Here is a 14,578-nt window from a genome sequence, read left to right on the forward strand (position 1 = left end):
ACAGACACTTTTGGGGTGCCTACCTACTGCGTTCCAGGTTAACGCTCCCAGTAGGTCAGAGGCAGGTAGCCCCACGCACCCCACCCTGGGTCAGAGATTCTCACAGATGGGACCGCATCGCTCCTCTGTTCAAAGAGCAGCTGTGGCACCTTATGGTGAGTGGGCAAAGTCCAAATGCCAAGGACAGCTGTGGATCTTTCCAAAGTCCCCTCTCGCCACATCCTGGCCACGTCAGGCCACATGCTGGTCCCTCCACAGAAACACTTGCTGCTCTGCCTCTTGGGCTCTTCCCTCCACCCAGGCCACCCTGCCCAGCTCTGTCTGCTAGAAGCCCACCAGCCCTCAGGGCGTCACAAGGACCAACACCTTGTCCAGGCTTGCCCTGTCTGCCTGCCACCCCTAGTCTGGGGACCTTGAGACAAGTTTGAAGGCCAGTTAAGCTGCTCCGCGGGTTCACAAACCTACTCTGCTTAACCGTGCTGAGCCTCGGTTTCCTCATCTCTCCATGGGCTAGAGGTGCCGACAGGCTCTGTAGACTGGGGAGTCAGAGGGCGCCCATCAAGGACCTCTCTCTCAGGAGCAGCTCAATGAATGCTAACTGCAAATAAATTCCAGACTACAGATGTTTGAAATCTGCACGTGGACAGACCTGAGTCAGAACTGGAAAATGGTAATTGACTCTCATACTTCAATGGTTTTCGTGGCTGAAGAACCTCTCATATCCTTAGAGAAGCTCCCCCAGATTCTCTTGCTATGATTACTCTGGTCCTCCAAACCACATGAAGGTGGCAGAGGGACCCGGGAGCTCAACAAGGCCAGGCAGGCGACCAGTTTCAGCTCACAGGCCCTGCTGATTGATTGGTGCTGCCTGCCCAGAGCCCTGGAGAGAACCCAAGGTCAGGGGAGGAACTCAGCGAGGGAAGAGGGCAGCAATTGATTGGCAATGTCTGTCAAGGGCACAGCAGTATAAGGGAGGTCACGCCTGCCTGGACTTGCCATCAGCTGACGTCTCCGGAAGGGCATGGCTGAGGCTGGGGTCAGGTGGGGGTGACTTATTCAAAGGCGTGCAGCTCACAAAGGAGACAGCTGGCCCAAAACAAGTCTCCCTCAGTGCCTGCTCAAGGACCCTCCCAGAATAGTACCTCTCAAGTTCAATGCCCTAAACTGGGTGCAGTGGCACACACCTGTCATTCCAGCAGCTCGGGAGGCTGAGGCAGGAGGATGGCGAGTTCAAAGCCAGCCTCAGCCAAAATGAGGAGCAACTCAGTGAGGCCCTGACTCTAAATAAAATACAAAATAGGGCTGGGGAGGGGCTCAGTGGCCGAGTGCCCCTGATTCAATCCCGGGTTACCTGCCTCCCCCCTAAAAAAATGTTCAGTGCCCTCAGAGGAGGAAGAGAGGCCAAAGTCCTGTGGATAATGAAGGGGAGTGTGTTGACCTTGTCATGTGGCCCAGGACCTGGGTGGTAACTTCATCTTGCTGAGCCTCCGTTTCTTCCTTTACACAATAGGAATAAACACACCCATCGCAGAGTGCTAGAGGATTAAATGAGAACAAAACGCCAGGGCAGGGAGCTCGGTGGCCCACGGTACATGTCAATAGTGTCCCATGATTCTCCTAATAGGCAAGTGTTTAAAGGGAGCCCCAAAGCCAGCCATTCCAAGTGCCTCCCCCGTCGGGGAACCTGCATGGTCACCCCAGGTAGTAGTAAGCTTCCACCTCCCAATTTCTAGCCTACTTTGAGAGTCCGGGGTCCCCAAGGGCAGGGACCACATCCCTGCTGTGTCCCTGCTCCTGGCCGCACACTGTGGACTCCTCTGTGGTGGATCCGCCCCCTCCACTCTGTCTGTAGCCTCTCCCTCGGTGCATGCCACCTTTCAAAGTAACTGGGGCTCTTGTTCATCTCTGTGTCCCCAGCACCTGGCAGGGAGCCTGGCACGGAGCAGCAAACCTCTGAATGAATGCACGAATAAAAAGCAGAAATAGCCGTTCCTGGCTCCTGCCCACTTCCTCTCTGCACTGCCACGCCTCACAGCCACCCTCCCAGGTGGACCCTGGGCCCATCTGACAAACTGGGAGACTGAGGTCACACAGAGGTGGGGCCCCAAATTCAGGCCTGGGGAGGACCACCACCTCAGCCTCCTCCAGAGCCCAGCCTGGACTTTGGAGGCAGGTGTCCCTGCCCTGGCAGTGAATCCCGGGGCAGACAGCTGGTGGCTGACCTCCCCCGCCTCCCTTCCTCCAAGGGAGGCCCTCTCCCCATGCATTCTGGGTCATTAAGTTCTGTGTCATTAAGTCCCTGTCCAGGGGAGCCTGTTCACAGCCAGCTATGGCCTGGCCCCCTGACCTCCCAGGCCTTTGTCCCCTGTGCTCTCTGCACAATAGCAGGGGCTCCCAGGGCCCCAAACAGCTGCTGCAGCTGGAACAGTGACTTGCTGTGGGGCCAGGGGGATGGCCAGGGCCTCTGTCTGAGCCCATGTCACCCAGCTTGCTGAGCCCCTCCCTCCTCTCTGTCCCTCTGTTCCCAGAGCTCAAAGGAACTAGACACACAAGGTCTTCCTATCTAGAAACCCATAAGGCAACTGCAATCACCCTCTTCAACAAGCGAGGAAACCAGGGACCAGAGAGGTGAGGTAACTTGTCTGAGGACACACAGGCAGCAACAGCGTGGGAGCCCAGGTCTGAGAGCGTTCCAAGCCCCCTGCTGACTCTACAGCACCCAGCACCCAGGCATAGGGCAGCCCTTTTCCCAGCACACCTTATCCGCCTGGCCTCTGAGAGGTGTCCTCCTCCTCCTCCTCCGGACCCCATCGGCTCCTGAGCTTGGCACTCAAGACCCCCAGTTCCTCCTGGCTCATCACCCTTTTGACCTCTGCCCTTTGATAAGCTCCCCTGACTTTCCTCATCCATCCCATAGGGGCAAATCCACTCAGTCCTCAGAACCCAGAGTACCAGCCCCTCAGTGAGGAGCCCTCGACGGCCAGTCTCCCCTCCTCCCAGCCCCGCACCAGTTCTGCCCAGGGTCCCAGCTGGCTGCGGGGAGGCTGTGGGCCCTCAGAGCTTTGCCACCTGACCATGGCCAGCACCTGGGTACCGTGGCCGGGCTGGACAACAGGAAGCAGGAGAGAGGCCAGGGAGCTGCCCATGCCACCCCTTCTACCCTGACCTCATTCTGCTGGCTGTGTGACCTTGGGCAGTGACATGCCTACCCTGTGCCCATTTCCTCCCTAGGAAAACGGGGATACCAACACCCTGGAAGGTACCCGACCACTGCCCTCTACCCAGGCACCATCACATTATTCCCGTCTGCTCCCCAACTAAGAGAGCAGCCCATGAGGTAGGTACCTATGGGTCAGGGCTGTGTCTTCTTGGCAGGTGACTCCGTCCCAAGGCCTCCACTTCCCCATCTCTAAAATGGCACTAACTCCGCCCACAGGAATGCCAGCTCCCCTTCAGCCTCCTGGCCTTTTGTTCGAGGCCCTCAGATGTCTCTGGCAACTGGGGAACCAATGGTCCAGGTGGAAGGAATCCATCCCCCCCCTTCTCAGCATCCCCCTCCCCCTCGGAACCCGCCTCCCCACCCCCAGCCCGGGCAGACTAAAATAGTCATTAGGCAGATTTCAAAAGATGTCAGTAGCTTATAATTATAGTCGACATCCTTCTGAGATAAAAGTGATTACCTTGGATGCAAATCACTTAGCAACCAATCAGGGCGGCGGGCGGCGCCCGCGGAGGTGACCGGCCGGCAGAGCCACGCAGCCCTCCTCCCTGGCGCCCGCACAGGCGGGGAAAGCGCACAATAGCTCTTGACACGCAAATGGGTTAACACAATAAAGGCGGCTCCGGCCGCTGCCGGGGGAGAGCCGCAATTCCCGGGCCCGCGGGAGGTAATAAAGCGGCCCTTTTGTGCGCGCCTCCTCGTTCTCACCCCCGCCCGGGCCCAGAGGAGTCGCCGCCTGATTGAATTACGGTTCATGAATATGAGCTGCTAGCTCGCCTCCTGGCTGGGAGGGAAGGGAGGCAGGGGAGCCTGGGGAGGCCCCGGCTGGGCCCCAGCCCCAGCCCGGCCAGAACTCAGATGGGAGCCACGTGTGCGCACCACGTGGGGGCCCCCCGGGTGACTTGAGGTGCCCTGGTGCAGAGCAGGCCAGAAGGGAAGGTAGGTGCCTGCCTTGGGCTGAAGCCTACCACCTTTCACTGGGAGAGTCATGCAAGGCCCTGTTCTGAGGATAAAGCTAAGAGGAGCCATAAGGCTGTGCATTTATGGAGCGCTTGCTGCATGCTGCGGCCTGTACTAAGCCCTCAGTTGAATCCTCATCATGACCCTCCGCAGTGGGTGCTGTTAGCAGCTGCTGCTCACCGAAGAGGAAACGAACTCAGAGGCAATGCTACTCACCCAAGGTCACACAGTCAGCAAGTGCAGGGCACAGTTCCTGGGAGCCACTGCTCACCAGGGAGCCTCAGGTTTCTCTACAAGGGGTGTAAGCAAACGGGCCTGGCCCAGTTCAGGTCCTGGTCCAGAGCAACCCGGAGGCTCAGAGGACCATGGAGGCGCTTATGCGGAATTAGCCAAGTGAGAAGGATTACTGGGGACGGGATGGGAAGCCAACCTTGAGAGGAGATTGCCCAGAGGACCAAGGAGAGCTCCCTTTCTGACCCAAAGGATGTCCAGGATGACGGTCCCTGTGGAGGGAGCCTTCCCTGCTTAAACCTCCCCTGTGACCCGAGCTCCAGGACACACCTCCTGGCCACCAGGTCCCCCACTGAGCTCAGCAGGCTCAGGGCCCACAGGCATCTCGCTGCTCCCAGCCCGTCCCACTGACTGGAGCAGCCCTAGGGGTCCTTTTGGAGACTCATATGGCACCCACTCCACGGGGCCCCTCCCACTCTTGTGCTAGGTGTCCCTGCTGTCTGCATCCCTGCCTCCCCACCGGCTCCACCCACCAACAGGGTCCCTGCGATGGCTGAGGGTGGCCTCACCACCCAGGGCTGGAGAGGGCTCCGGGGGGTTAGGGAGCCAGGCCACCTACAAGGCCCAGGGCATAAGCTGCCATTCTGCCCAACACTGGCCTGCAGGTTAGGGGGAACCAGGATTGAAACCTGGGTTTTGGTGTGGACAAGGCATCCTGGTGGAGCCAGCCTCCCTCCATTACCAAGAGCTCCTAATTCTTGCACGGACCCCTTTCCAGCAAGCAGGGGAAGCTCCCCTGGACCCATGCAAGAGGGCGGGGAGGTCCTGGAGATCTGGAGCCAGGGCAATTCAGGGCCAAACCTCTGCAGCTACCTGGCTGAGCACCTGTAGACCATCCCTTTCTTGATTTGAGCCTTAGTTTCCTCATCTATCAAATGGGCCATAGCTCATAAGCCACTTCAAGGAGATCCTGGAGCAAAATGCCTGGCCCACAGGGAGACTCCGGAGAAGCCGGTACTCCCCACCCCGTTCCTCGTCTGGCACCGACTGCCAAGCCCAGGGAGCCAAGGGAAGGGAACAGAAGGAATTGCCCAATTCTGACAGCCCTTCCCTCCGCCTTGGCTGAGGAAGTGTAAATACTCGACGGAGGGCCTCCAACTGCCTGTTTGTGGATCTCTGGCGCACACTCTGAGTTTGTTTCTAAACTGGGAAGCGTCGAGAGGCAGTGCAAACAGCCCTTCTGCCCACATCTCCCCCAATCTGCTATTGCTCCTCTGTCCTCTGAAGCTTGTGTGTTTAACGACACCATTTCAGCTGGAAATACCATCTCCCTGCCAAGCCCCCCAAAGCAGTTCCGCCAGTATTTATTAGACCTGTTAATCTGGCCAGAGAGTCTGGTAGGAGAGCAGGGGAAATGCTCACTGCACAGAGACAGGGGCCTCGCTTCTAAGAATGGCCCCCCACATACCCTTCTGGGCTCTCACCCCGCCCCACACAGCTGAAGCAATGACACGGTTTTCAAACCTTTTCCTAGAAATGTGGTCACAGCAGTTGCGCCCACAGCCGACGCTGGCAGTGGGTCATGGGAGGGAAGGGACACGGGAGAATCTCAGAGCCCCCAGCAGGAAGCTGGCTGGGGGTTCTCCAGGTCTTTGCAAACTACAGGGCCAGTGGGGGGGGGAGGGGAAAACAGGTGGGTGCCCTCTGCTCATCATTGGCCCTGGCCGAGACAGATTCAGACCTTAACACTGACTTGCCCTCCGTTCACGTAATGAGCATCAATCACACTAGGCTTGTCAAAATCATCTTAAACACCAAAGGGAGCGTGGGACAGGCTGGGCCAAGCCCTTTCCCTTGGGGTTGGACAGCAGGGGATCCCCTGGCCTTGGAGCATGGCAGGCAGCGGCTCCTCTGCACCTTCCCTGGCTGGGAGCAGGCATTCACATTTTCCTGAGCGGAAGTGGCCTGTTGGAAGGCTGAGGGCCCGCATCTCTCTAGGGACCCCGGGAGCTTTAGCCTGCTGGCTAGGTATATGGTGGGGTTCAGGGAGGCCTCCTCTTCAGCATCTTCTTTGAAAGCAGAAGTTATTCTATCTGGGAGTCCCAAACCCCCAGGCACTGCCAGTCTACATGGGCAAAGTTCTAAATACCTGTCCTTGGAGGGAGGAGCATCAGCAGGGACAGCTGGCACGGTCTCCCTCCCCCACTTCATGTGGTGGCTGGGGATTTAGGTCAAAAGACTGCTAGGATGGGGGAGTCAGCCTTTACCTCTCCACTACCCAAAGGCATCTGGCCCTGCTTCCTCCAGCCTTGGGTCAAGGCAAGTCTCATTGCCATGACCACTCCAGTGACATCAGAGGCTGGGCAGTGACGTCTCCTCCCAGGGCCACTGAACACCAGGTCTCTCTGCAAGTTATTTATTGGAACACTTGCCAGAATGGTGGGAACCCTACTGTCCGTCCACAGAGGGCAAAATCTTCTATGTAGCCACCGTGGCCAGGACCTCATACCTCCCTTCTGATCCTCCCTTTTAAGATCTCAGACGATGCTGTGGAGACCCTCAATGCTGTCCCAACCTGGGTGCCCCCTCATTTCCTCCAAGACGCGGGAGTTCCCCAGGAATTTTCAGACGTTGGAGCCACTACCTTTGTCTGTTAGCTTTATGGGTGGAGTGACCTTTCCTCTCTGGCATCTGCACTACCTTAGTCCCGGGGGACACCAGGGGACCCCAGCCTCCACTCAAGTCAGCTGACCAGTCCAAACAAGTTGTGGGTGGAAGGGAAAGGGACAGGCAAGGGGCGCAGCGCCCCCAACAATATAGGTCTCCTTTAGGTCTAGTCGGGCTGCCCTGATACCAAGAGGAGCCCCCAGCTCTAGCCCGGAATCCGGCCCCTCGCAACTCACCCGATCAGCCAGGGGGTCGTAGGGCACCGGGTCTCAGCGGCCTCTACGCTCCACTCGACAGGTTGCAGCCATGCAGAGGTGGCAGAGGCTGCCCGAGGAAGCCCCGCTCGGGAGCCGATGCTTCTCTCCGGGTGGGAAGGGACGCTGTCGGTGAGAGCTATCCAGACTCCGGAGTGCGCCGTCCGAAGTCGGGGCTGGGAGGTTCTCTGCTCAGCGAGGGTCGCTTTCGCCCGGGACCCGGGCCGCAAGGGCGCTCAGGCTGCGCATCCTCGCCGGAGTCTGTGCTCGCCGCGTCCGGCGGGAGGCGCTGCGCCTCTCCTCGGGGCCCCGCTCACCTCTGCAGCTCGCCCCGCGCCGCTCCCAGGGCGCCCTCTCCGTCCGCGCAGGGAGCCGGGCGGCCGCGGCCCCTCTCGCCAGCCCCAGCTGCAGCCTGTCTTTGTTGCTTCCTCTCGCTCGCCCGCCCGCCCGCCCGCCGCTCGCAGCCCCCGGGTTCGCCGGGGGGTGGGGGTGGGGTCGTCTCCTCCCGGGATTGCACGCACCTGCAGCGGCCCCGGTTCCTCGCCAGACATGCACCGGCCCCCGCAGGTTGCAAAGAGCAGCGGCGAGAATGCACGGGCCCCTCCTCCTCCGGCTCCCGGCCCCGGGTGTGGGGGGAGGGGAAGCCGGCGAGCAGCGGTGGCGGGCGGCAGCGGGTGTCGGAGGCTCGGATGCAGCCTCAGGGGCCTCGGCGCCAAGGAATAGCAAGTCCAGGTGGCGCAGGGCGGAAGCGGAGACGGCCCGGGGGACTCTGCAGCGAGCGTGCGAGCTCGCGAACTGCAGCAGGGGCGGCGCGCGCCGGGTTCTCACGCGCCCATGGCCCGGGGCGCCGCGCGGGGGCTCCCGGGGCCGCAGCCTCGCGCCGCCTGGTGCGCGCGGGCGTCTCGCCTTGCTTCAGGGCCGGGTGCCGCGCGCCGCGCCCCGCAGGCGGCGGGCCCGGCTCTCCGCCTTCCCCGGCCGGCGCGCGCAGCCTCTCGGCGGAGGTGCCGGCCCGGTACTGCTGCCCACTGCTCCGCTCTGGCCCGACTGACAGGCGCGAGCGCCGGCGGCCGCCGCAGCGTCTAGCCCCCGACCCGCCCCCCGCATCCCAGCCCAATCAGCAGGGGCCAAGAGGCGGTTACCACGGTGACGCGGCGCAGCGTCCTCCAGGGGGCGGGGCCGAGGGGCGCCACGCGCGCTTTTCGCGGCAAAATTCAAAGGCCGGCAGGGCGGCTCTCCAACCTCCTCCCCCAAGCTGGGACAAGGCGGGACCTGCCTCTCGAGGACTGCAACTCCCGGCGTGCAGCGCGCTAACACTGGGTGGAGGGGACCCGACTAGGGGCTCAGGGCATGCTGGTACTTGTAGTCCCTTTGTCAAGGAACCCGGCATGGAAAAACTAATTACCATTTATAGAGCTCATATTTGAGGCAAGACTCTATGCTAAGTACATTATCTGCATTGTTTAATTTAACCTTGGGAACAACCCTATGAGGAATGTGTTAAAAATAATCACAAAAAGTGTCAGGAGGGGGGCTGGGGATGTGGCTCAAGCGGTAGCACGCTCGCCTGGCATGCGTGCGGCCCGGGTTCGATCCTCAGCACCACATACAAACAAAGATGTTGTGTCCGCCAAAAACTAAAATAAATAAATAAATATTTAAAAAAAAAAAGTGTCAGGAGGGTAGCTCAATGGTACAGCATAGGTGGGCAAGGTCCTGGGTTCAATCCCCAGCACTGACACTAATATCAATCAGTAACAGTAACTACCACACTTACATAGCACGATACATACTTATTCCTCACAATCATCTGAGATAGGTATTACCACGCCCATTTTACAGATGAGAAAACTGATATGGTAGGCATTGTGATCATACTCCCAACTTATAGAAGAAACTGAGGTCATGAGATGCAAAGTGTCCTTAAATGTTTTTTTATCAGGGCACAATTTGGGCAGTGTTGGATTTTTGGCCTCAGAGCTGAGGTCTGTGGAGCATTAACTGCATACACAATATGCAGTGAGCTGAGCTCTTTAGCTCAGCTCTTTATAAACTATGCATCCTGGATTATTTTCTTTTTGTACTCTTTGCTCTTTTCTTTCTTTGCATTTTTTGAGAGGGAGTTTTGCTTTGGTGCCCAGGCTGTTCTCAAGCTGCATACGGGGCTCAAGCCATCCATTCTGCCTCAGCCCCTCTGGTGCCTGAGCTATGGATGTGTGCCATCACCTTGGTAGGGCCCTGGTATTCTCTTTCACTTGACAGACTAGGAAACCAAAGCACAGAGTCACGTCAACCTGAGGTCCAAATTTGGGTCTGTCAAACTCTGCAGTGGTTTTCACTTTCTAAGTGGCTGCGTAAGTCCTGACCTGGTCTGCCTGATAGCTACGCATGGCCTGTATAAAACTGACTCCCACTTACAGATGGAGAAACTGAGTCCTGGGAGGGGCAGATCTATGGGTTGCTAAGTCTCCACCACACCAGCAAGTTGGGGGCAGGGGTGACGCTCGGCAGAGTACCACAGAACCCGAGTGGGATTCAAGCCCTGCCCATTCTAGCTGTCAGCTTGGACCATTTATCTTCGTGGCTCCGTGTCTCCGTTTCTTGTCTGCAAAATGTGTGTGTGTGGGGGGGGGGGGCGATAGGATATCTTAATTCTCACCGTATAAACTTGTGGTGAAGTCGAAATGAATTATTGCATGCAAAGGACACTAGAAGTGCTTAATAAATGCCAGCAGGGATCTTCCATTTTGGAGGGCCAGGGAGTGTATCCAGCAGGACGTGCTGATTACTATGGGGCCCTAGCCTACTTTCAGGACTCATCCCGCACCTGCCTAGAACCCGCCAGGGACCTCGGAGGCCGGCCCAAGTAGGCCACCCACCACCTTATCTAGGCCAGGAGCCGCCACGCATGCGGTTTCCAGCTCCTGGCCCCGTGCCCCGCTCTATTTCTCCGCGGCCGCCCCCCACCCCCCCACCCTGGCCACCCTCAGTGCGGGCAGGGGTTGGGGGCGGGGATTTACCTGGAAATGTGATCCGACCTCCAGCGGCTCCAGGTCCCGGCCACCTGCCAGAGCTGCCTTGACGTCAGGGCCGGTTGCCTGGCAACTGGCTGGGTGGACCCAGGGCGTGGACAGGTAGGGGGACCCGATTCAAGCTGGGGACAGGAGGAGGAGGAGGGACACTGTCAACCAAAACCTGGAAAGAAAAAGAGCCGGAAGGGCCTCACCCTCGTCTTTCCAAAGTTTGGGATTTTTTTTTTTTCCTGTTGTAGGGCACTATGACTTGACAGACACACTAGGTGCTGGGTGTGTGTTCCGTGCTATTTACGTAACACACTCCCTAAGGGACTTAAGATTATTAGTCACATATCAGAAGAAGGCCACCTGATTTGCCCAAGGTCACACAATGACAGAACTGGATCCCAAACACCAGTTCCCCGGACCTTGATTTATTGCATCCCGTGACAGCCACTAAGAGGACAAGATTCTCCTCTTTTCTGAACTTCAGTTTGCTTATCAGCCTTTCTGGGGGGTGGGTCAGTCGTTTCCAAAGGTCTCCCCAAGATTTCAAAGTGTAGACAGGGCTGACAACCAGGGATTCCCAAGATCTGGAAGGACCCCCTTCTCTGAAGATTGGGGAGTCCATTTTGTGCTAATGGTGGGATTTTAGCTGGAAGGTAGCTACCTGGGTAGAGAGGTGTCTTCCAGTTGCCTCCCCCAGCCCCCAGGCAAGTGGATGCACCAGAAGAGGCTCCACCATGGGCCGACATTTATGCCCCCCCAAACACACATTCACAGCCCCCCAATACACCTGCCTCCCTGAGGTTAGGGCCTCATGCCTTTGCTCTTGATTATGTCCAGTAATTCTGCATTGCTGGGCGTGGTGACGCACACCTGTCATCCCAGCAGCTCAGGAGGCTGAGGCAGGAGGATCCCAAGTTCAAATCCAGCCTCAGCAACAGTGAGGCCCTAAGCAGCTCAGTGAGACCCTGTCTCTAAATAAAATACCAAATAGGGCTGGGGATGGGGCTCGGTGGTCGAGTGCCAAAAAAAAAAAAAAGTACTTCTGCATTATGTGGTTGGAGACTGTTAATGTGCATCTGCCACAGTCCATGAAGCAGCCTGATCACTGACTCCAACAGGGGTCAAGAGGCCCCAGAAGGATAGGAAGGATGTCACCTGGTGCCCCAACACCAACCTTGCCAAAACATCTACCCAGGCTTCCGTGTGACTCTGGCATTTTGCACAGGGGTTCCCACCCACCGTCTAGGAGGCGCCTCCCTCAGATTGCGACGAGGGCTTCGCTTCCTCTGGGAAGCCTTCCCTGACCACCACCTTCTTTCCTTCCAGAGGAGGAACATGAAGAAGAGGAGGGAGTGGAATAGATGGCCTGGGTCACCAGCCGTGTGACTCCCCCTCTCTGTGCCCAGTTTCCCCCCATCGGTGAAGCAGGCTTGATTGCCACATAGGCACGGCTCTGGGGGGGGGTGTCTGGCACCTGGCTTCCCGCCCTCCCACCTAGGGAGGCCTGGCACTGCCCAACCACGCCTGCTTATTCCTTTATCCATGTATTTCCTAAGAAACCACTTGGTGTCAGACACGGGGGATTCTACAGTGACCTGGTCCAAAAAAGAGGTCTTACGGAACTTCAGTGTCATGGGGACGTAGACAAGGAGACTAACCAGGGGTCATTCAGGGACCCAACCCAGCAGAAGACAGGTGATGTGGGGAAAGAGGTGTGTCCCCGGCAGGGGACCTGCCCCTTCAAAGGCCTGGCACTCCAACGGAGGGACCCAGAGAGGTTCCCAAGAGCAGAGGGTCGGGGCTCCGAGGCTGAGCAGGGTCTCAGGAGAGCCAAGAGAGCCGGGGCTTGCTCCTGGTGGGGGACAGACCTGGCCCAGCCTCCCCCCGCCCCCGTCACCTCACCTGCCCTGGTAATCTAGGCCAGAGCCTGGAGGGAGCCGGCCCCATTGGTGCACACCACGCAGGTTGCTCAGAGATAATTTAATCAGAGCTATTAATAAGCAGGAAAGAAAGAGCTCTTTATGCTGCTCCCAGAGAAAAGGGGCACGTGTAACCTTGTCATCCACCAGCCCTGCCCCCCAGTGCCTGGAGCCCCTCTGGGGGCGGGGGCGGGCCTCCGGGGCTTGGGGACAAGAGACCAGGGGAGGAAAGGCAGTGGCGGGGGACTGAGGAGGCCCAGGCAGCCAGGGGGACGGACCCCTGCCACGGTTCCCACCCACAGCCCACCCGCACCCCCTCCAGCCACTGCAGCCTTCTCTGGGCTGTTTTGAGCTGTTGTACCATTTCCAGTTCAAGGCCGGGGACAAACTGTTCCCTTCCTTCTGCTCTGGGCCCCGCAGGCCCAGCTGGGCGGCACCTCCTCAGAGAAGCCCTCCCTGATTACTCCCATCTGTGGTCTTTCCCTCAGCCATCTCCTCCTCCCTGGCCCTTGTTACCTCCCGAGCCCTTCTGGCTCGGCTCATTTTGGGGGTCTCCTTGTCTCGACTCTGTTCTGGAAGAGACTTTTGGTCATTTCTTCTCTGCAAGGTGTCCCGAACACCTTGCCCAGTTGCTGACACATTGTAGGTTGTCGGAAAAGGTTCAGGGGGATCCAAGAGGAAGACAGGGGTGGGAACCTGGAAGTAGTGAGGGGTCCCTTCACCCTGGGAGACCCCTTCAGAGAATCCAGGAAACATTAAATGTCCCTCTTGTTTCATTGTGGGGAATCAGCGAGCCCAGAGAGGGGAAGGAACTTGTCTGAGGTCACACAGTGAGTGGGGGCCAGAGGTGGAACTTGAACCCAGAGTCTTTGGCAAGGGGCACAGAGTTCCATGTGAGCCCCATTTCAAACGCAGCTCAGGGGGGCAGTGCTGCCCTTGATTGGTGATGTCTGTCACGCATCTCAGACTAGAGATTCGAGAACCCGCAACTCACGCGAGGTATTCCTCTGTCTGTGTTTTTGAGTTTGAAAGAACCCCCGGCTGGGAGTTAGGAAGCGCGGTTCTTCCGGCCTGTGCCACCCTCTGATCATGGGACCCCCCCAGACGAGACAACTCAATTCCCTTTCCCCCCTCTGAAAATTGGGGCAGTTGCCCCCAGCCCTGCCCATCTCGAGGACCAGAATGAGCCGACGGGCAGAGCATGTCCCAAGCCTCTTGGCATCTGCAGATACAACCAGTGGCCATTATCGTAAAATATCTGGACCCACGATACCAATCACATCCCTCCACGATCCTCTGGGGACCAGGCACGGCCCCAGCTGCTGTGACCACGGGACCTATCCACCTGGCAGCAGGCCCACGAGTGGACTCGCAGGCCAATGTCCAGGGCCTTGCTCAAAGTCACAGCTCCCAAGCGGGTGGAGCCTGGCTCTGGATCCTGGAGGGTCTCTGTGCCATGCAGTGGCTGTGCCCGAGGCCTTAGCACTCCAGGAACAGGGGCTGGAGATGGGGTGGTCCCCGCCCCACCCGATGCCCAAGGTGGGCTCTGTCCCCTGGCCAGCTGGGCCTGGTTCTCCCAGGCTCTGAGTGGCAGGGAGGCTTCCAGGGGATTAAAGCCCCCGCCCACCCCTGCCCTCCCGGGTCCCCCCAAGCCCTCCTGGAAGATCTCCTTTAGTACAAAAAGTCATTGACTTATCAAGGTTGAAACACACTCAGTGCCGGCCAATAACACAGGGAGCCGGGCCCCGGCTGCCAGGCGCGGCTGGTTTTCATGGTAACGGGCCTCTCCGCACATTAAACGGTTCAGTTGTGCAAAGTTCAGGCGTTACATAAACAGGGGCTTAACAGCAGCCGGGGAAATCGATGGCTGCCTAGGCATGGCCTGAAGAGATAGCATTGATTGGGCCCTCCGTGGTCAATAGGCCGGGTCCCTACTTCCTGCCCAGCGCCCCCCCCACCCCCCCGGGGTACCTACTGGATCCTGAGTCCTGGGCTCAGACCCAGAGTGCTGCAGGAAAGTGCCCTGCCCTTGTCCCCTTCTGGCTGGGATCCAGTAGTGACAGCATCTGCTGAACTGTTGGCAGCTGTTTTGTAAACCACGATCACTCAAAGACGCCTTAAAACACCATCAAGCCATTGTTAACGGAGAGGGCATTCCTATCGCCTTTCAAGCCATCCTTGTGGTGAGGACCAGTCCTGCTGCCCATATGGTCAGCCATCAAAACCACTGATACGTCATGGTGTGCCTGAAAGAAGTTCAATAGACCGGGATGTGAAACCAAACGCCTGTGTGACCTCGGGTTGGTC

At 58.4% G+C, this 14,578-nt stretch overlaps 1 protein-coding gene across 1 annotated transcript in view; it reads right to left on the reverse strand.

Annotated features, from left to right (window-relative positions):
- The window catches only part of Fam222a (family with sequence similarity 222 member A), a 45,791-nt gene extending 38,184 nt beyond the window's left edge, over nt 1-7,607 (reverse strand). The window contains exon 1 of the mRNA XM_027923340.2: nt 7,315-7,607. The gene's annotated coding sequence lies outside the window, so the exon portion shown is untranslated. The remainder of the gene's footprint in view (nt 1-7,314) is intronic.
- Nucleotides 7,608-14,578: the final 6,971 nt, after the last annotated feature.

Source organism: Marmota flaviventris, chromosome 1 (assembly GCF_047511675.1).
Source record: "Marmota flaviventris isolate mMarFla1 chromosome 1, mMarFla1.hap1, whole genome shotgun sequence".
In the NCBI taxonomy this organism is placed as follows: Eukaryota; Metazoa; Chordata; class Mammalia; order Rodentia; family Sciuridae; genus Marmota; species Marmota flaviventris.